This window comes from Lissotriton helveticus, chromosome 9 (genome assembly GCF_964261635.1).
Source record: "Lissotriton helveticus chromosome 9, aLisHel1.1, whole genome shotgun sequence".
NCBI classification, from domain to species: Eukaryota; Metazoa; Chordata; class Amphibia; order Caudata; family Salamandridae; genus Lissotriton; species Lissotriton helveticus.
Window position 1 is genome coordinate 286587678 of NC_136070.1, and position 22332 is coordinate 286610009.

The 22332-nt window shown below is 45.2% G+C and overlaps 1 protein-coding gene across 1 annotated transcript in view; it reads right to left on the bottom strand.

Moving 5' to 3' along the window:
- The window catches only part of LOC144782723 (interferon-induced very large GTPase 1-like), a 118098-nt gene that overhangs the window by 51479 nt on the left and 44287 nt on the right, over positions 1-22332 (bottom strand). The gene's annotated exons all lie outside the window — the stretch shown is intronic.

Below are 22332 nucleotides of genomic sequence, written 5' to 3' on the forward strand. Positions count from 1 at the left end.
GGTAAAATACCTGTAGAAGACAGCTTCCCACTCAGGTTCTGTTTCTGTCGGGAATATACCGTGAATGCATGGACACAGGATCACTAAGTACTGAGTTCAATTTAGCAAATATAATTAATTCCTAAACACAGAAGGACATCTACTCCTGTACTAGCTACAGATCTATATCACTTTTCAATTGTGACAATAAGATTCTAGCCAAAATACTGGAGTGACTGTATCTGTTCCAAAAAATGCAATGCTTTGGCCATACATTCCTGGCAATGGCTCAATGGCTTTACATCAACTCTGCTGCACAGATCAATTGTAATGGTTTCATATCGGACACCCTACATATCAATAGGCACACGAGGCAGGGGTGCCCTCTCTCACTATTGCTCTTTCTGCTGGCCTTGGAGGCTTACGCAATCACCGTCAGATCATCGCCCGTAGTAATTTGGATTGGCACTTCAGGTAGAGAATTTAAGCTAATGCTATTTGCTGACAATAGACTGCGTATGTTGGGTAATCCGAAGATCTTGGCACCTCCACCGCTTATTGGCAACTTTCCCCTTTTTTCAAGGTATAAAATAAGGTGGGATAAAATATCCTCTATGACTCAACAACTGCTGGGCGCCCTCCCAGGGAAATGGCTGCCATGCAGTTTGAAATATCTGGGAGTCTTGTCCAGAAGTGATTTCCACTGTAAAGTGAAATATACAGACGGATTATTCTTACTGGAGACAACAAAAGCAGATTTGATCATATGGAATGCGCTACAACTTTCCCTCTGGAGACGGGTCCAAACCATAATAATGGAAGCGTCCCCTTGATTCGATTACATTTTGGCATGTTATACTTCAAAACAACAGCTGTGGTAGTCAAATGATTGAAACTGCTATATGAAAATATGTGTGCGGTCTGATGCCACCTTGACTTTCTTCAAAAAAACTTTATGTCGCCATTACCTTAGGGGGCCTTTGATTAATGCACAATGCAAACATATTACAGGGTGCACCACCTCTCTCAAGTGGTTTATTACCTAAACCTTCATAAAAAGATCCCAGGCTGGGCCAGGATTGAAGAACAATTACATAGAGCTTTGTGAAACGCCCCTCCGTTCCACCCTCTGTAGCAGTCATAATCTATCATCAGACCCCAATAACCAAATTTGAGTGAAAGGAATAGCATCTGAACATCGATGCATAAACTTGTAGGGTAATAAGAATTCTTGCACCTAAATTGCCAATTTTATATAATGAAGCATTGTGATAGACAATACACCATTACATACACTATCAACACTGGAAAGACCAATGTTTAACGATTGTGGAACAGCTAAGACTGGATTACACACTTAAATCTTTTATAGACCTTTCAACTGGATTTTAGCCACCATGCAACCATTTTGGAGGTACTTACACTAGAGATATTGTCTCAAGCTCAACCAGGCCAAGCTCGTGGCGTCCAAACCTATTAGAGTGCCTCCTGTGGACTAGCACCTGAACTGTGGGTGCCTGCCTGAGGCTTGGAATTGATCCACCAAGGGGCGCTGCATTGGCGGGCAGGTTTTTCTGTGATCACCGAATCCTTTAACAGAGTGCCTGGGGCCAGAGTCAGTGGGGTTCAGATGCACTTGATTGGTGTGGGCAAAGCACAGCCATGTTTTGCTGTGTGGGGGCTGCATACGGGTCCTGAAGGCGGAGTCACTCCTGAAAAGCTGAATCTGCCTCAGAGGATGGTGATGGGATTTAAACTGGATTATCACCCGTGTAAGTCCGACAAGACAGCAAAAGGTAGGATTGTTTACAGAAGGAAAAATCTACATGAAAGAGGCCTAAGATCGCCCTCTAGCCACTAGAGGCCTGATTTACATATCAGCGGAGGGGTTACATCATCACAACAGGGACCATCCTCTGAATCTCATAATATCGTATGGGATTCAGATTTTGGCGGACTGGATATCCGTCACAGTTGTGACAGAGTATCTAAATCAGGCCCTAAATCACCTGTGCTGCAGAGATCATACACAATCCTGTAGACACCATTGTGGGAGCCAGGACCCACTCCTGTTGTATTGGCCACTGTACTTTCTATTTTAATGGGCTCACATAATAAAAGGACATAGAAAGGAGAGAGACCCTGCTCCTCTCTGTGTAAAAGGGTCACTCTCATTTTGTTATGACCCATATGGTAAAGGACAGTGACCTCACCCCAAGCAGATTACTCCAGTGGCTGTACCTTGGGTATCTATAACATACTTTGGAAGTAGGAGATCCAGATCACCTTGATGCTGCTCAGCCCTTGAACCTGGGTGACCCCAGGGAGACATCTGGAGCAGCCTAAGCTGTTCAACTGGGATAACGAGTGCCAGGCAAGTCCCTTGATCCGACTCATTACTTCTTGTCCGCAGCATACAACTACAACAACAAACACGGAGGGCCTGATTCACAAACTGCACTTTGGGCTATGTTTTGTAGTACTATACTAGAACCTCAAATTGTACTACAAAGTGCTATTCACAAACTGCATTTAAAGTGGAGGCATAAATATTTGCCAAATTCTTGGCCAACCCACTATTGAAATTCATAACTTCTTTAGTCTATTTCGACCAAAACATGTTTATGCCAGCACAAGGCACTCGCCATTGCCTTAGGAGGATACTTGCCCAATGTCAGGAATTACTTTATGCTCCGCCATAAGCCCTCATGCTCAGCTCCTTTTCTATTGGATAATGCTTTCTATTTCAAGTCATAAAAGAAAGGAAATTAACTTTGGCCATTGCTTCTTAAGATACAGTGAGACCTTGTACTCGAAGTCTATGGAAGACTAGGGTTTATAGATTTCTCTTTGACCCAGTCCTAATTGAACGGGAACCAGACAGAGATGCACTTAATCCCCCGTTCTCTTTGCTCTGTTTATTGAGCCCTTAGTGGAATGGGTATGAATGAACACATTGAGTTGGGGCTTTTGCTGGAAAGGCTTACCGGAAGATAGAGTTTCTTTCTACGTGGACAATATGCAGATACAGACACTATATGAAGATGCATCAGACTTAAAGGTTAGCTGGAATAAATCAGCCGTAGTACCCCTTACCAGCATTATGGAAGGGGTGGCACACCTACCAACTCACAAATTCAAACTAGTTTTAAATATTTGGGAATATACATAGCTTTACACCGACATTTGCCATGGACTCTCAACATCTCACCCCTTATGGCTCAAATCGATATCTTCACAATACCGGACATTCTTCCTGTCAATAATGAGCAGAAGTGCACAGTTAACAAGCATTTGTAATGCAATCAGTCTCGCCTTTGGGACCTTATATGTATTTAGCCATGCAGCACATTAGCCTGGATGCTGAAACATCTACTGTTCTTTAACATGGAGGGAAAGTAAGCACCAAACTGAGTGACACACCAGGTATGGGAACACAGAGAGAAATATTGCTTTTCAGTGGGAAATGGTATAGTCCAAAGCTCCGTTTTCAATATAAAATCAGGGCCATGGGTGGTCATATATCTGAAAATACAAGATTTGAAAAAAATATTATTGTCTATGGGTGCTCGTGGAAGACAATTTCTATGGACTAGCATCTAGGGGATGCTAAAGTGATTCTGGTATTTTTCTGACCTCTGCTGGTCGTTTTCTATCGAGAAAGTTAAATAGAGGCAGTTGCCAGAAAAATTTAAAAAAAGAAAGTGCCTAAGCAGAAAGAAATTCTGGTATTTTACTGACCTCTACTGGGTCGTTTTCTATCAAGACCATTAAATAGAGGCAGTTGAACAGAAAAAAAGTTCCTACGCGGAAGCAGACAAGTCTTAGGGCTGATCTCCAGAGTTCACAAAGTATATACACATATAAGTATATACTAAAGTATATACATGAGTATATACGACCTAAAAATTATTGCACTCCCCAAACTCCTATGTATTCTGCAGATTTTCCCACAGCTTAACACACAATCCTTCTTTGACACAATACAAGCACATTTTAGGACAAATCTATGGGCGGACGGGCAACCACGAGCATCAATGATCAAATGTATGAAATCAACAAATGAGGGCAGACCTGGAATGTCAAATGCCCAATTTTATTACTTTAAGCATACAAAAAAGTGCTGGATGGATGCTTAAATGTGACACCCTAAGTGGGACGGGTATGCTCAGACGTGTGCCCCGTTCACCTTGAGCCACTGGAACCATACTATACTTGGCTGATAAGCCCTAATATGGGTGAAACCAGTCCTGGGTTGCTTGCGTTCCCCTTAGGGAGGACCTGGCCTGGCCATTCGAGCTGGACTGTTCTCACATAGAGCAGGGTCAAGACTGATTTCCACAGAGCTGGATCTAAACTGAGGTGGCATGGTTTGCAAAATAACGTTGGACTGGGATGCGATCTAGAGTAATTACCAGTGGCTGAGATTAATTCAAGCATTCATTCCATCACCTTTTTGTATACTTCAGTGTGAAGCCCTTATAGGGATAAGCATGCTAAGATGTGGGTACCGGGCCCACTGTGCTACTAGAATCAAGCTATAAACAGCTGATGAGTCATAACAAGGGTGAAACCGTTTCCAAGTAGCTTGTGTTCTGGTTCAGTTAGGGCCTGAACTGGCGGTTCTGGCTGGACTGTCTTCATTGGAGCAGGGTCAAGAGTGATTGGATATGGGTAGTTCGAAGCAGAGGTGGTACAGTGTGTAAAATAACAATAGACTGGGATGCGGCCATGTAGTTATCAGTGACTGAGATTAATTCAAGCATTCCATCCATCATTTCTTGTATACTTCAGTATGATGCCGATAAGTGGGACCGGTATGCCCAGACATGGGTTCTGTGCATACTGTGCCACTGGAACTAAGCTGTAGCTTGGTGATGAGCACTAATAAGTGCAAAGCCAGTCCTGAGTTGCTTGTGTTCTGTTTTAGGGAGGGCCTGGCTTGGCATTTTGGGCTAGACTGTTCCCACCAGAGCAGGGTCAAGACTCATTTGCATATGGCTGGGTCTAAACCGAGGTGCCATGGTGTGCAAAATAACTATGGACTGGCATGCAGCCCTGAGATTAATTTAAGCACTCCACCCATTGCTTTAATATAGCTTAAATTTTATTATTGGGTCACACATCTTGCTGTCATTAGTGACTGGATATTTTGGGATAGGGACGACCTGGCATACCCGTTGGAGCAAGATGTTTTCGAAATACAAGGCCCTGCAAAGCCTTTATCAATCTAGAGTCCCCACTCCCATTAATGAGCCATATTGTCAATGCTGACTGCATGGCATAGGACCCTGAGGACTCCTCTGGCATAAGGGCGCTAGAATTCAAGGGATGGGGCAATATTGCGACCTCTAGATTAGGAGCTATATGGACGGGAGACCACTTGAACTCTTTAAAAGACAGGATACCAAATGCACAACTACCAATTTGTTTGATTAAATAATCAACCACATTCGGGATCCCACACCTCCTGGAATTCATCCCATTGGAGGCAGTGTTAATGCTGGAATCCTTGGAAAAAGGGAGTATATCACAACTCCATCTTTCATTGCCTGCGAATGTTACAGATCCAACGATCCATTTGTGCAGTGTTTGGGTTATTGGTTGACTGGTGTGTGAGCCCTGGACAAGCAGCAACCACAATCCTGGTAAGAGTAAGGCGCATGTAGACCACGAATTAACCTGTGCTCATCCCCCTGGTAGCTTGGCATTCAGCAGTCAGGCATAACTCAGAGGCAATATGTTAAGTATTTGTGCACTCTTCAAACAGTAAAACAGTGGAAACACTACACAAAAATATCCCACACCAGGTTCGTAAAATGGATATGAATATAATGAATAAAACAAGACCAAAACAACAAACATCCAATCTGTAGAGTTATGAATTTTTAAAGAATACACAATAAAATAGTGTTAAAAGCAGAAAGAGCCAACTGCGGCTATGTGGTCACACTGGACTGGATCAACTTCAAATGTTCAGGCTGACCGTGATAGAGTGTGGGTCGGATAAAGTCCCAAGTTAGCCCAGCTGACATTTTTACTTTCTAAAGTTTTGCACCAAGAGTCATGTTTTTTGGGAGGGTCGCGAAGAGCACAGAGAGCCTTGTGGGAGGTAGTGGGCATGGTACGAAGAGCAGGCCGGGCATCGCCGATGGGCAGGCTGGAACTTAGCATTGGCGATCCCCGTGGGCTCTTGGTACTGCTGTGCAAAAAGATGGGTTGACGCATGCTCTTGCTGGGATTCGGTATGAGCGGAGCAGTCTTGGTGCAAATTGGGTCATTCACATTCACAAAGAACCCAAAAGCGTGATTTAAGAGCCCGCTCAGCATCACCGAGGGTCCAGGATCTGTGAGGCACCACTTGGGGGCCAGGAACTCGCTGAAGTTGGGTCCAGGAGCCTTTTATATCCCTGAGGCTCAGATCTGGATGCCAGCAGACTAGGCCTTTGAGTACTCTGGGGTCCTGGATTCAAGATGAAGTTGTAGGCCCAGATCTTTTTCCCCAGGCAAGAAGGCAGCAGGCAGCATGTCAACACAGCAGGGCAACAGATCCTTTAGAGCAGCAGTCCAGTAGAGTGGCAGTCCTTGTAACAACACAGCAGTCATTCTTCCTGGCAGAGTATCAACAGGTCCAGAAGTGAACTGAAGAGTTGGTGTCTGAAGTCCTTCTTTTATGCACAGATGTGCCTATGGAGTGGGGAGAAGCTTCTAGAGATATAGAGAGAGTGCCTTTGAAATACACAGATGCCCTGCCTACCTTGCCATATCTCCACTACAAGTGATATATAGCCCTTTGTGTGGAGACAGGATACAGCCTATTCAAGTGTAAGTGGTGCTGCACCCGGCTCCTGCCTCCCATCTGCCAGTGATGGTCCATCCAGTCACACCTAAGCTCCCATTGTGTGTGTGGCTGTCTAGGAGGAATACACAAAGCCCAACTGTCACCCACACCCAGTTATGTGACCCAGAGACAGGCTACAGGCACTACATGACTAAGGCAAGGTAATGGCAACTTCCTAGAGGTGGCATTTTCATCATTGTAATTTAAAATATAACTTCAATCTAGGTTAGGATTTTAAACTAGAATTCGAGAGACACCAAACGTGCATTAGTTACCTTTACCCATTTGGAAACTACACATATAACATGTAATAAGGTAGACGTAGTCCAACTTTTTAAATGCACTGCACCCCACCCATTTGGTCATCCAAGGCCTACCTTGGGGGTGACTTACATGTATTAAAAAGGAAGGTTTAGGCCTAGAAAAAAGTTAATTTTGCCACATTGAAATGTAGTTTAAATTGCACACACAGGATCTGCAATGGTGGGCCTGAGACATATTTAAAGTGCTACTTAAGTGGATGGCACAATCATTGATCCATGCCAGCTAGTAGAATTCAATTTATAGGCCCTGAGCACATGTAGTACATTTTACTAGGGGCTTATAAGTAAATTAAATATACCAGTTTGGTATAAGCCAATGATACCATGTTTTAAACAGAGAGCACAGGCAATTCAGCACTGGTTAGCAGTGGTAAAGTGTGCAGAGTCCTAAGGCCAGAAAAAAATCAAGTTGGCAAAGACAGCAGGTCTGAAGGCAAACATTAGGGGGAGACCACACCTAAGATGGCAAGTCTAAAACACCCCCTCCCCCCCACCAGCAGCAGAAAGTGGGGAGTACTACCCAACCTCTTGGGGGTTCTCTTCACTAAGGCGGAAGAACCTGGAAAGACCATCAGCAGTGGCGTGTTCTGTTCCAGGGAGGTGTTCAACAGTGAATTAATTCCTTGTAGGTAGAAGGACCACCTCAATAGTTTGGGATTCTCACCCCTCATCTGCATGAACCGTCTGAGGGTTCTGTAGGCTGTCTGTATCTCGAAGTGATCACCAGACAGGTTTAGTCTCAGCTTCTTCAGCACCCAGACCACTGCTAAGGTATCCCTCTCTATTGGACCCCGCCCCTGTTCCAGTGGAATTAACCTCCTACTGATGTAGACTACAGGTTGATAAAGGCCCTCTTCATTTATCTGTGAGAGCACAGCCCCTATACTCTGAAGAGTCTGCCTGCACAATAAATTCCTGGGAGAAGTCAAGGGCCTTGAGCACTAGTGCTGTGCACATGGCCTCCTTCAGGGTGCAAAAACATTCTGACACACCTCTGTTCAGATCACCTGACATGAGTGCTTCTTGGAAGTCAGCTCTGTCAATGGTACCACAAATGTGCAATAACCCTAAACAAATCTCTTGTAATAACCAGCAAGGCCCAAGAAAGCTCTCACTTCTATCTAGGGGGTTTCCAAGCAACAATGGTTTCAATCTCACCCCAAGGGGTTGCAACTTGCATCCTCAATGTTGGTGACCAAAGACCACTGAACCCTGCCTTATCTGGCACTTACTGGCCTTGATCGTCAGGCCTGCTGTCTGCAGAGCCTGAGACACTTTTCTGAGGTGGCACAGGTGGTCCTCCCGGTTAGAGCTTAAGACCACAATGTTGTCTAGACAGGCAGCACTAATGTTTTCAAACCCAGTCAGGACCGACCTGGTTGACCTACCTCTGGAAGGTGGCAGGGGTGTTCTTCAACCCAAAGGGCATGTCTTTGAACTGTAAGTGCCCTTCTGGGTTAGATCTCTTAGACCCCATTGGTCAAGGCAATCTGCCAGTACCCAGACATTAAGTCAAACATGCTGAGGAACTTGATAGCTCCAAACCGTTTTTTGAGCTACTCAGCTCTCGGAATGAGGTGTGCATCAATCTTGGTGACCCCATTGAGGCCACGGCAGGCTTCACAGAACCTAAGCTCTGGAGTGACACTGGAAGGGGCAGCCTTGGGGACCAACACCACTGGGCTGGATCAAGGGCTCTTTTAGGGCTTAATAACCCCTAGCTCCAGCATCTCAGAGACCTCCTTCAAAATGCTGCTACTCGCCTTATCAGACAACCTGTAAATGTTGCTCTTCACAGGTATGCTGTCCCCAGTGTCAATGTCATGGGTGCACCATGTAGTGAGTCCTGGGTAAGAAAGAATTAAGAGGTAAACTGTCCAAGTAGCTGCCGTCTCTCTGTTGATCTATGGCCAATATATGGGAGAGGATAACACTCTCCAATGACCCACCCTGCTCCTTGGAAGAAAGGAGATTGGGGGAAGTTCACTCTCATCTTCCACCCTGTCATCCATGACCAAGAGCATGGTTAACTCAGACCTCTTGCAGTGGGGCTAGAGGAGATTGACATGCAAACCCTTAAAGTATTACTGGGAGGCCTGAGGACCACCAGGTAAGTGACATCACTCTTGAGCTTCTTCACCTCATAGAACACAGACAGGTGGGCTTGCAGAGAACGGGGCTCCACTGGCTCAATACCCCACAATTTTTAGCCAGGCTGAAACTCGACCAAAGTGGTTTCCTGGTTATACCACTATTTCATGACATCCTGGCTAGCTTCTAGATTCCCCAATGCTTGCTTTCAGAAGCGCTTCATCTGGTTACAGAGTGCCAGCACGTAGCTGATCACATCTTAGGGGTCCTTCCTGGAAGCCTGATCCCAGCCCTTTTTCACCTGACTGAAAGATCCTCTCACATACAGAAGTTCAACGGGATAAAGGCCAACTCCCTTCTGTGGTACTTTACTGTCCGCAATTAAAAGACATGGCAGGAGGGCGTACCACTTCTGCCTCACAGGATCCGACAGGCCTATTATCATGCCTTTTAGGGTCCTGTTGAATCTCTCAATAAGCCCATAAGTTTGAGGATGGTAAGCGGTGGACAGCTTGTAGGTTAGCCCACACTTCTTCCACATGGCCTTCATGTACCCTGATATGAAGTTGGTACCACGGTCTGACACCACATCTTTGAGGAATCCCACAAGGGTAAAGATCCCCTTCAGTGCCCTTGACACTGTAGGTTCAGTCACTGATAGCCTTCCGATTACCAGGTGGCATGGTCCATCATGTTCAGAATGAACCTGTTTCCAATGGCTGTATTAAGGTCCAGAGGTCTGACAATGTTGATGGCCACCATTTCAAAGGGCGTGCCAATGACCGGAAAAGGTTGCAGGGGAGACTTCCACGTCCCTCCTGACTTGCCACTGGCTTGGCAGGTAGGACAGAACTTGCAGAAAGCATCTTAGGCCAGTAAAAGAAAGTAACAAGCCAGTCAAGGGACGTGGTCTGCCCCAAATGACCGGCCTCTTCCGGCTGCCAGTTGGCCAGCTCAGGTAGGTCCCCCAGGGCTGCAAAATCCTCCACTGTAGGCTCCTGGATGTCCCTTTCAGGTTCAGCTTCCTCCGCGGCCATGGGAGTTTCAGTAATGGGTTTCCCACACCCTTGCTCTTCCTCTTTATGGCAGGCACCTGGGCCATTCCTGCAGGCTTCAGGTCCTCCTGACTACCCTCTTGGGCAGCCATGGACCATGTGGTTAGGCACACCCACTCAGGCAATCCTAACATCTCCAAGTGGGACCTGAGCTTCACCTCCATCCAGAGGGTGTGCTCTAGTTCATTGCTAAGCATACAATACACAGACATGGTTGGACTCACAGCTACCCTCAAATAACCTGAGAACCCCACTCCTACTCAGAAGGGACCCAGAGCCACTGGATAGTGACTCTCATGGTTAACAGCTGCAACAAGGGGATTATCTGCTCCGAGGTCACCAGATGACATCATGCAATGCTGGCTCCGGTGTCTACCAAAGCCTCCACCCTTTGCCTATTGATATTAACCCACTGCATGTATTTACTAGCATTATTAGTCATGTGAGTTCTCTGCAACATCTCTCCATCATCCACGGACACTAGGGTAACCTCTAAACAGTCCCTACCCCTGACTAGGACAATCTCCTCTCCAAACGCTACACTACTCAACCCCAGTGACTGACCACTGTTGGGATGCTGTGCCCACATGGGACACTTGGCATCCTCCTTGAAGTGCCCTTCCTGCAGGCACTCATAACATTTGGGGGTGTGCCTTCCCTGATGACTTACTATCAGGGAACCATTGCCTTTTCTGCTCAGGTGGGTATTGGGAGTTCTGACCCTTGGAACTACTTTGGGGCCCATTTGAGAATTCCTTGTTCTTAAATTTATCCTCCCCTTCTTTCTTCCGATGGGGTCCCTTCCCACCCTTATAGTGGTGCCCAAAAACCTTTGTCTGCACCCTGGTGTTGACCCAGCAGTCCACCTCCTTAGCAAGCATTCTAGGGTTAGAGAGCTTACTATCAATCAGGTGTTGACACTGATCTGCAAAATAAAGAAAGATCAGGTACTCCTTTGTAATCAAGTTGTACAACCCCTGATAATCCTTTTCTTCACTGCCCAACCATCCAGAGCATTGCAAAAAGAATACACACAATCGACCCAGGTCTGTTGGGATAGCTACTGTCTGTCCCTGAACTTCTGTCTGTACTTCTCCGTGGTGTGACCATACTTCATGACAAGGTCTTTCATGGGGGATACATCATTCTGTTTCCCTTCTTTAGGGCCAGTAGGGTGTCCCTCTGTTCACTAGGGATTTGCCTTCACAGACTAGCCCTCAATCCTCTTCAGAGATCATATGCATCTGAAGGGCAATCTCATAGGCCTCAAACCACAGGTCATTATTGTCTCCCACAACACAGTCAGGCAGCCGACCTTTAGGAATGTGGACCCTCTTATCTCCAGAGGGCACTGCAGGTACGCTGCCATCATCAGTGCTGCTGGACTCTGACTGCCTGGCCTTGATGTCCAGCTCCTTAAGGCTCCTTTCATGATCAAAAAAAGGCTTTCATTTTTTCCATGGCCAGTCTCTTTTCTTCCATGGGCAGATTATTTTCTTTAAGACCATCTCAGCCTTTTTCTCCTCCACCCTGAGTTTATCCATTTCCAGCCTGTATCCTCCCTCTGCTTTCCTTTGCACCCGTTCCTCTAGGGACAGGTTGTGAAAGGACACACTGCTTTCTGCATGGGGAGGGATCTCCAATCCTGGGGGTAAGTCACCCACCTCCACAATATGCTGCATTCCTGAATCCTCCTACAATCTGCTCTGATCCTTCCCCATCCTTCCCTTCCTCCTGGTCATCTGTTGTGACTTGCAACAGGCGGGCCTCTGACCATGCCCTCAAGGCCTTTTGGACCTCCTTTTAGCACGCAACACCCTCTCCTGGCAAAATTCCTTGATCTCAGCAGCAGTGTAGCCCTCCAGGCTGGCAAGCTCAAAATCCATCTTTGCAGGTGAGGTCACAGACACAATCAGTCAGGCAGAATTTATCTAAAATAGAAAGACCAATCAAGTGGAGTTTAAAACTTGAATTGGTCTTGGATATAGAATGATAATATACATCAAATCACTGTATGACACTGCAGAAATACAAATCATATCCTCACCACTGATTAATAATGTTAGGAACTGGGTTACTGGTTCGCTGGGGTGTGAGCCCTGGCCGAGCAGCAATCACAATCCTAGTCAGAGTAGGGCACAAGCAAATTCCAAATGAACCTGTACTCAAACCCCTGGTAGCTTGGCACAGAGCAGTCAGGCTTAACTTGGAGGTAATGTGTAAAGTATGTGTGCAACACTTCAAACAGTAAAACACTGAAACACCACACAAAAAGATCCCGCACCCGGTTAGAGAAATAGAGATCTAAATGTAATAAATAGAACAAGACAGGTTGAGCACAGGTAGTTTAGGGTTTGCTTGTGCCTTACCCTGACTATGATTGTGGTTGCTGCTTGCCCAGGGTTCACACCCCAGTCAACCAGAAACCCCATTTCTAACATGCAGTAAATGGGAAAAGGACTTAGGATCACTCAAACATGACGAGTAAAGGCAAGGCTAATATGGCCCACCAGATGCTAGTAATATTGGCCTGGCTCTGACCTGCTCAACTCCACTACGTACACCGAATACATTACACCACAGAGCAGTTGCTGAAGAAGAAAGCTTCCCTTCTGCTGACCTGCACCAGACATCAAACCTCAAGAGGTACCCTACTGCACATGATTTGGGAATGTCCCACCATTCAGTCTTATTGGAAGAAAATCCATCAAACATTGACCTTAGCGATGGGACTCCGCGTTGATCTGACACCTAAGGTCACCCTTCTGTGAATATGGAGGAGATAGGAGGTGCCCTGGCACACCGTACTCTTATTAGGCTTGTCTACTTGATTGCTGAGAGACATATCTAAGTAATTGAAGACACAAATCCCCTTCTCCCCCCTACTCTGCATGAATGGCGATCAGGCATGAGCCACTGCTGAAACCCTGAGAAGACAGTATACAGGGCCAGAGGAAGTCTCTAAGCATGATAGGATTTGAGGATGATTGAAAAGTACTGTAAAAAATTGGAGAATTAGTTGAGGGGGTGAGAACCCACCTCAAATAATAATAACAATCTTTGTCAGGGTGAACCACAAAAGCCACTAAGCTTGGCTCAAAGCAGTCACATTCAACAGTATTTATGCAGCACTGAAACTGTAATAAAATTCAAAAATTACGCAAGAAAATCCCAATCCAATTTAGAGTAAATTGTGATAAATAAAATGACACAAAATCACAAAAATCTATTCAGTAGAACAAGCTATATGAATTTTTTAAGTTTATGGTTAAAAATAGCACCAAAAAGCTTTAAGTGTCAACTGTGGCCCTCTGTGTGTGCTTGACCAGGACAAGGGTAAAGTTTACGGCCGGCCTTGATGGAGCGTCGGTCAGTAGTGGCTACTACTGGACGGGGGTGGTGGGGTGGGGGGATTAGGATGGATCAAGGGAATGAAAATAATTAAAAATGAAATGGACTTGCCTGGAGCGGCCTGTCGGCCGCTGCCTCTTATCCGTCCTCTTCCAGCTCCTTCCTTCCTGTCTCTGCAACAGCAGGAAGGTCCCAGCCACAGAGGCGCCCCTGAGCCAATCACAACGCTGAAATGCAGCATTGTGAATGGTCTGAGTGCCGTGGTTCGGCACTCAGAATGGGACAGGGGGCCTGTGCATGTTCGTCACTAGGCTGTGTGATGCAGCCTACTGGGGAACATGCAAAGTGCGCATGACTAGTTGGCCAGCCCAAGAGGGCCGACCAAATAGTCATAAGCACTTAGGGAGAGCAAACCACTCCTCGTCCAGCTCCTGACTGCAATAGGAAAAATAAAATTATAATAACGTTACATTATTATCATTTTATTTTTTCCTTTGAGCAGTGGGGCGACTCTCCTCCGCCTTAGCGGAGGAACCGCCACTGCTAATTACAGGGACCAGGTTTGTCCCGGTGAAAAGCTTTACCTTCAGTCCGGTCAATAACGGCGGGAATTACCGAAGTTCGGCCGTTTCCGACCAGTATTGGGCTTTTTAGATGTAGGTGGCATGATTCCTAGATTCGGTATTTTACTGAATCAGTAATTTAAGGAATCGGTAAATTACCAAATTCTTAACATACCGATTCAGTAAATTTCCAAATCCAGGATGTAGGGAGCAGTCAAGTTAGTGCATTCCTGAGTTAAGGATTCGTTATTTACCACCAACTACAAGTTGGTGATAAATAACGAAAACCTTTGCAAAAGCAATTATTTTGCTTTTACAACAGTGCGATGTGGCAGATATGCATGCCCTTAGAGCATGTATGTGTGCCACATGTGCACCCATGCACTATTCAGGGGTGCAACAGGGTGTCAATGTGGTACCCTGCCACCCTTGAAAATGTTCCCCCTATTACTGATTCGGTATTCACCGAATCGGTAATACTGAATGGCTTCCCATTCATTCCTATGGGCCTCCAGGCCCATTAGAATGAATGGGAATTACTGAATCAGTAAATACGATTCATAATTACCGAATCTTACTGATTCGGTAATATTTACTGAATGTTTATCTACATCCCATTTACCTATTCTTAAATACCGAATCGGTAAAATTCGGTATTTAAGAATAGATGAATTAAGATTACCTACATCTGGCCCTTAGTTTCTGGATTGGAAGTCAAAAAAACCCTGGGTAGCAAGGCAGCAGGATATGGCTGAACAGAGCTCCATGTCGTCTGGGAGTTTATGAACAAAGGCTCAGTGAAGCTATTGACTTTAGGTGAGAAAACTTTGAGTGGGGAGAATTTGAATGTTGCGCTCATAGAAGGTCTCTCATCAGACAGATTCTTTTTGCGCTGCTGCCTGGTAAAAATTCAAACCTTTGCACTTAGTCACTTTTTTAGATCTCAGATTCTTCCAGAGAAGGAAGGGCTGCAGCCTGTAGCCCTAGAGAGCTTCACAAGGCCAGATACTTTCTCCAAGAAGTCCTGCTGGATTCGGTTTGCTGCTGTGGAGAAGAACCTAGCGGGAGCAACCTGAATCTTTGGCCCACAAAAGTGTACAAAAAGTGATGGATGGAATGCTTGAATTCTCAGCCACTTGCAATTACTCAAGACCACACCCAAACCATCCAATCATTCTTTTGCACACCATGCCACCTCAGATTGACCCAGCCATATGCAAATCATACTTGACCCTGCTCTAGTATGAACAGTCCAGCCCAAAGTGCCAGGCTAGGTCCTCCTTGAAACAGAACGCAAGCAACCCAGGACTGGTTTCGTCATAGTCAGTGGTCATCAGCTAGGAATCACTTGGTTCCAGTGTCACCGTGTGCTCCGGACCCACATCTAGGCATACCCATCCCACTAAGGGCGATAAATAAAAGTGTACAAAAAGTGATGGAAGGAATAATTGAATTAATCTCAGCTACTGATAATTACTTGAGCCACATCTCAGTCCATCATTTTTTTGCACACCATGCCACCTCCGTTTGGAGCCAGCCATATTCAAATCCGTCTTGACCTTGCTCCAATGAGAACAGTCCAGCCCGAACTGCCAGACGAGGTCCTACCAGAACCGAAACATAAGCAATCCAGGACCAGTTGTGCCCTATTTAGGGATTCTCAGTCGGGTATAACTTTGTTAAAGTGATACAGTGTGCACAGGACCTATGTCTGATAACATACTATAGGGTTTGCCCAAACAACCTCAATATACTTGGGCCTCAACAAAAAAAGAAGAAAAAAAAGGGTATAATGTGCAGATAGATTGGCAAATAATGCTGTAACACAGTGAAAACATAAAATAATCATCGGTATATTAGTTTATTTGTCACCAGTCATTACTTTATTCATTATTTTCTAATGTACAAGCTCCATAACCTGCACTCTTGGTACTCACACCTGGGAAGGATATGTAGATTAACATACAAATTGACATGAATGTTGACATATTACCATACATATACCAGATGTCATGGTATTACCAAGAAATCAAACACAAGGAACACTGAATCACAATACTATTATATACAACCAGGTACAATAAAACAACACATGCCAGCCTTAAAACTTTTATTCAATTCCCCAATCAATTTGAACGTGTGTGGCATTCCCCACTTTTGAGCACAAAGTCCACAAAAGGAGATTGTCTTATTGTGGAAAATGGATATTTTTTCGTTATTTATGTCCCATTATACACCCTCTCTTTCACGTCCCGAACTCATCATGTCGGTAACTAGAAAACCCGGGCACATAAACGTAAGGTTGCACACAACGCGCTTCTTCCTCTAACTGCAACCATACATTCTTATGGTCAGGCCGATTCCGAGAAACGAGCCCCGTTTATAACCACACACTCTTATGGTCGGGCCCATTCCGAGAAATAAGCCCCGTTTGCCAAGACACGACAACCAATTCCGAGAATTAAAGCCCCTGTTTGCTAAGACATGACAACAGACAGCCTGTCACGACCATTTCTCTCTCTTATCTAAGGAACCAGCCTAGGGTTATTTCTCAACACTCTGCTTCTACCGTAACTTCCTCACGATTATGACACAGTTAAGCCGCTTCTGCCATGACTTCTGTATAATTACAACATGAGTAACTGAAATTTGCTAAAGGGAATCTCCTTCCTCTTTTCTATGTCAAGAATGTATAAATGCCATGTTTTCATTGATTAAAGTAGAGACTATTCCCGAGCCTCCTTAGGTGACGGAGCTCTCCCTTAACTCGAGTTACTGAATAAAGACCCTGAATTCTAACCACCACGGACTCTGCTCTTCATGCTTGACCTCATTGATATTATAGAAATTCCGATCAAGGTAAATTACTGAAATATTTACCACAGTAAATTGGTGCCCGAACAGGCACTTCCCTTTCTCCCCGCGCGCCGGTGATACGGACCCGAACCTGTCTCTCCAGACACCGACGGACTTCAAAAGTGCACACTGCAGGGTGTTCCTGCATGAACTCCTTCGTGTCAAAGAGGGACCGTGCCGCGGCCTGACCATCCACACAAGGCGGTGAGGACGACTGCGGAAGTCTCGACCCAGAGCCCGAACCTTGTGAACTTGCCGATTCCGAGGTCTTCAGAACCCCGACAAGTCCCTGATCAAGAGCGCAGCGTAACTAGTCCAGTGACCAGATCTTCAAGGTCTTCAAGTTCTCTGCACCTCGGTGAGTACTGCTGGGGGTGTATCAAGACGGGTTCTGATTTTCAGAACACGGTCAAGACGGGTTCTAGGTTTCTAGAAAACGGTATGTTTGTACTCTGATACTCAGGGTATATCAAGTTATCAAGTGTAAATTTTTATATATTGACGCAATGCCTTTGTTTTCTAAATTGTGTAAACTGGGTACCCGGAAGGGGTTACTAGAACAACATGTACCAGTCCTTCCGAAGGATACTCCTGGTTACTTCATGTATACGAAATATGGAATTGGTGCCATCTTGTACTTAGATCTTTGGGAAGATTACACTCAAGATTTAGAAATCGCTATCAGATGGCCAAAGAGTGGCACATGGGATTTAAATTGTATCATGGCGGTTGAAAAGAAATGTTGGGAAAAGAAAGCAAGACCCTCGATATTAGAGAGTGTCGAAATATGGCGAAAGGAAGCACATCGAAGGGAACAGAAAGAGCAAGGGAAAGTGGAGAAAGCAAAGAGAATGTCAGAAGAAAGTAAGATGAGAAAGTTACACGATCAGAATGATTATATTAATTTCGAACAAAAGAAAAGGGAGGCCTCGGCCTCCGTGATGGGTATATATCCCGTCCTCTCGCAAAAGACAGGGTCCGATGATAGTTCAGACCCTAATATTCCCTCAGCACCTCCACGTCCTAAGGTTCCTTCCGTGCCTGAAGACTTCATTACCACCTATTTAATGGAACCACCTCCTGCTTATACTAATCAAATAGCGGCCAGACGAGTAGTTACCCAGACGGAACCCATCCCTGACACTTCGGGTGGTGTTCTACCTATATTAGAATGTGGGTACGACCCGACTCCAGGGGAAGGTCCACAAGCAGATGTCTCCTATCGCTTGTGGGAAGCTCTAGAAAGCATACGGGAGGTTCCAAATATCACAAATTGCCTGAATAAAATTTACGAGGCTCTCCGAACAGGAGAAAATTTAGAAGCCCTCCAAGAGGCTATTAAAAATAGACCTATCGCTCATAGAAAATGCCTCTCACGATTTATGATTACCTGTTTCATCCGTATGATATCAAGTGCTGGAAAAAAGGTTCCCGACGACCTACTTCAGCTAGATCAAGCAGTGACAGCGGGAAGTTATAATAAAATAAAAGAAATAGATCTCTTCATCCCTCTCTTTACCAGTAAGGTTTCCGATTCACACCAGAAAAGTGCCCCTACCCAGGAGACCGAGAATGAGGGTACAGACGAAGACAGGGAAGAAGGAACTACTTTTCAAGGAGCAGTACGCTCCCATGTCCCTCGTTCCCAAGGTAGTGGACAACTCAGGAATAAGACTAAAACATTGTCAGCTTCTTCAGATTGATTTAACAAACACAAGAAGCCCTGGATGATTGGATGGACGACGAACCTCCACTGACCACATAAGAAAAATAACTCGCTAGATCAAGCACCCATTGGGTGTCCCAACACTCTATATACGGCCCTGACATAGTCGCTCAAATGTTTTTATCGCTCCCTCTGGCATCTCAAAGACTAGTTAGCATCTATATGGTTCAACACCTCATTACCTTGTACGAAGACACTGGCTACCCGCCCAAAATGTTACATCCTCTCTTACGAGACTGTCTAGAAGGGAGGTGGGTGGCAAGAGGACAGGAATTCCTCAACATTTTCCTGGATCAACGACAAAGCTATGTCCAATACCTTTCTGATGTTTATGACTCAAATCCCCCTCACTACGGCCAAGGTCAATTTCCCCTCCGAGAAGTACACCCCGTCGTAGATTCTGCAGGAAAGCTACAGCAAACATTTGTCTACACTCCCTTGACAAAACTAGAGATATTAGAAATGAAGAAAATGGTCCCTTCTCATGAAAAGATCCTACGGGATTCCATAGGGAACTCAAGGATATTCTTCAAATGGGTTCCTTTACTTATAAGGATCTCAATATTCTCCTCAAAGTCCTACTACCTCAAGGAACATACGACAAACTAAAGGGAAAAGATTGGGAGGTTGAAGGGAAAAAGGTAGCATGGGCAGCTTTGGAGGCAGAAGAAAATACCCGTGATCCTGGACAAGGCCTGGGATCTCTAGTTCTGGAACTCCCTCGCCTTCTCCCGAAAATACTCTCCCAGTTGTTGGCCACTAAAAAGGAAGATTGGGATGCTATCTCTGCATGAAAACAAAAACCAGATGAGGATATAGGGGACTATTATACAAGATTAGAGAAATGTTTTCTTATCAATAGCGGTCTCTCCTCAGTTGGAGACGCCTATAGTCGATTGTTTGTTTCAAAATTTGTAGAAAATGCCTTACCTATGATCAAAAATAGAGTATTAAAAATTGAAAGTACTTGGCAAGCAAGTTCCCCTTCACAAGCACTTCAGATGCTCCAGTACCATCAGAACAGAATTAGAGACGAACAGGAACAGGAGAAAAGAAGGACAAAAGATACTAAAATGAAGGTATTGGTAGCACAGACCAATACAATTCCTCAGACCTATAAGCAACCTCCAGTATTTATTTATTTATTTATTTATTTATTTATTTATTTGATTTATATAGCGCACTATAACCCAGAGGTCTCTAAGCGCTTTGACAGGGTCCGCTAGGCAATTTAGAAGGATACTGCTGGTTACAGATTAAAGACAGCCCCACGCTTGCTGGAAGAGCACCGTTTTTAAATTCTTTCGAAAAGACATTAGCTTGGTGTCTTTCCGTAGTTCCAATGGCAATTTATTCCACAGAGCTGGGAGAGTATGTGAAAAAGCACGCCCTCCCACAGTAGCCAGTCTGCAACGTGGCTGGACAAGGAGGGAAGCTTCTGCAGATCTAAGCAACCTTCCCGGTCTGTAGGGAAGCAGACGTGATTTCATGTAGTTAGGTGCCCTGCCATAAATAGCTTTATGGACAATACATAGCTCCTTAAACATTAGCCTCTGCTTAACTGGCAACCAATTTAGTTCACGCAAGTGGGGGGATGCATGAATGTTCCTCGGCTTTTTAAAAATGAGTCTCACGGCATCGTTCATAACAATCTGCATTCTATTTAGGAGTCTTTGTGGTAGTCCTATGTACAACGAGTTGCCATAGTCCAACCTGGCTAGAATCATAGCAGAGACCGCACTCCTCAGGGTAGAAAAGGACAGCATCGAGGAGACTTTCCTGAGTTGTCGGAGGAGGCCGACACAGGTGCCCACCACAGCTGTGACTTATTTTTTCATGGACAGTTTACCGTCCACATGGATGCCCAGGCTCTTAACCACTGCCGCCGGTTCCGGGGGCATACCCAGCTCCCTGGGCCAAAATTGATCGCTCCATGGGTTGCCAATGATGGTGATTGGCAACACCTCGGTTTTATCCGGATTGATCTTTAGGGAGTTCCCGGACATCCAGTTAGCTGTGCTTCTCAGAATATTTTGCAATCTCGCAGAGGCATCCTGACTATCATCCAATTGGATGATGAGTTGGGTGTCATCCGTGTAGTTATACACCTGGCAGTCCATTTGATTGAGCATTAGAATCAGAGGCTGTAGATATATATTGAACGTAAGGGGTGACAGAGCAGACCCTTGCGGTACTCCGCAGGTGATCGATGTTGCGGTGGAAAGCACAAGAAAGGGTTACCTGCAATTATTGCAAAAAGCCTGGCCACTTTGTACGTGACTGTCCAGTATTAAAACACAATATTGCTACTGAAAAGACACAACCTCGCACCTATACCACTCGTCCCTCTGCTCCAACATCAGCTTCCCCAGCTGATACTAAATTAGCCACACAACTCTATCAGTATCCCGTATCATCCTATCCTGAATTCCCCACGATTTCATGAGACAGCTGGGAGGAACACGATAGTCGTCCACTGATCCCGGTCCCGGTCGACCAAAAGGGTCCCTATGTACATGCTAAGCTCCTAGGTAAAGAAACAAAATTTCTGATTGACACTGGGGCCAGTAGGATGACAGTACAACACAACGAAGTTCCCAAGGTACCCCTCTCTGGCTCGAATAGTATTTCCTTGGATTTTTCAGGTACACCAGTCATCAACAAATTTTCTGAACCAGTGTCACTTCAGGTTGGCCCTCTTACAACTTCCACCGATTTGGTACTTACTAAGACCTGTCCCGAAAATCTACTCGGCATCCAGACATTAAAGGAACTGGGTGCTGTGATATGCTGTTCCCCGGAAGGAATACGACTATTCCTCCGAGATTTCAAAGGTCATTTCACCACAAGAGAGTTAGATGTCAGATTAAAGGACATTCCTGCTACATTATGGGCTACTGATCCAACTGACGTAGGATTCATGGATATTACACCACACATAGTCACGTTAAAGGAAGGTGTTGTCCTACCTCATGTCCGCCAATACAAGTTACCTCCAGATGCGGAACAAGCCCTTATTCAGATTATCGATGACTTGATACAAAAAGGAGTAGTCAGAGAGGTACCTTCCAACATATGTAATTCGACAGTTTTGCCAGTACGAAAGAAAACAGATGACGGTGCACCACCAGTTTACAGACTTGTGGTTGACCTACGTGAGCTCAATAAATGTGTGGTACCACAATACCCTGTGGTCTCAGACATCAGTACTCTGCTAACAGCTATAGATCCTGATGCCACACATTTTACAGTTATTGACCTTAAAAATGCTTTTTTCAGTATACCCATTCATCCAGACAGTCAGTACCTATTCGGATTCTCACTACAAGGTCATAGTTTCTGTTTCACAAGAGCTCCTCAAGGGTATACAGAAAGTCCCAGTATCTACAGTCAGGCACTTAAAAGACAGTTGGACGACATTGTTCTGCCCTCCAATACGACATTGTTACAATATGTCGATGACTTACTGATCACCGCACGTTCCGAACCGGAATGCGAACAAGCTTCACGAATTGTCCTAATGTTTCTTGCACAACATGGCCACAAA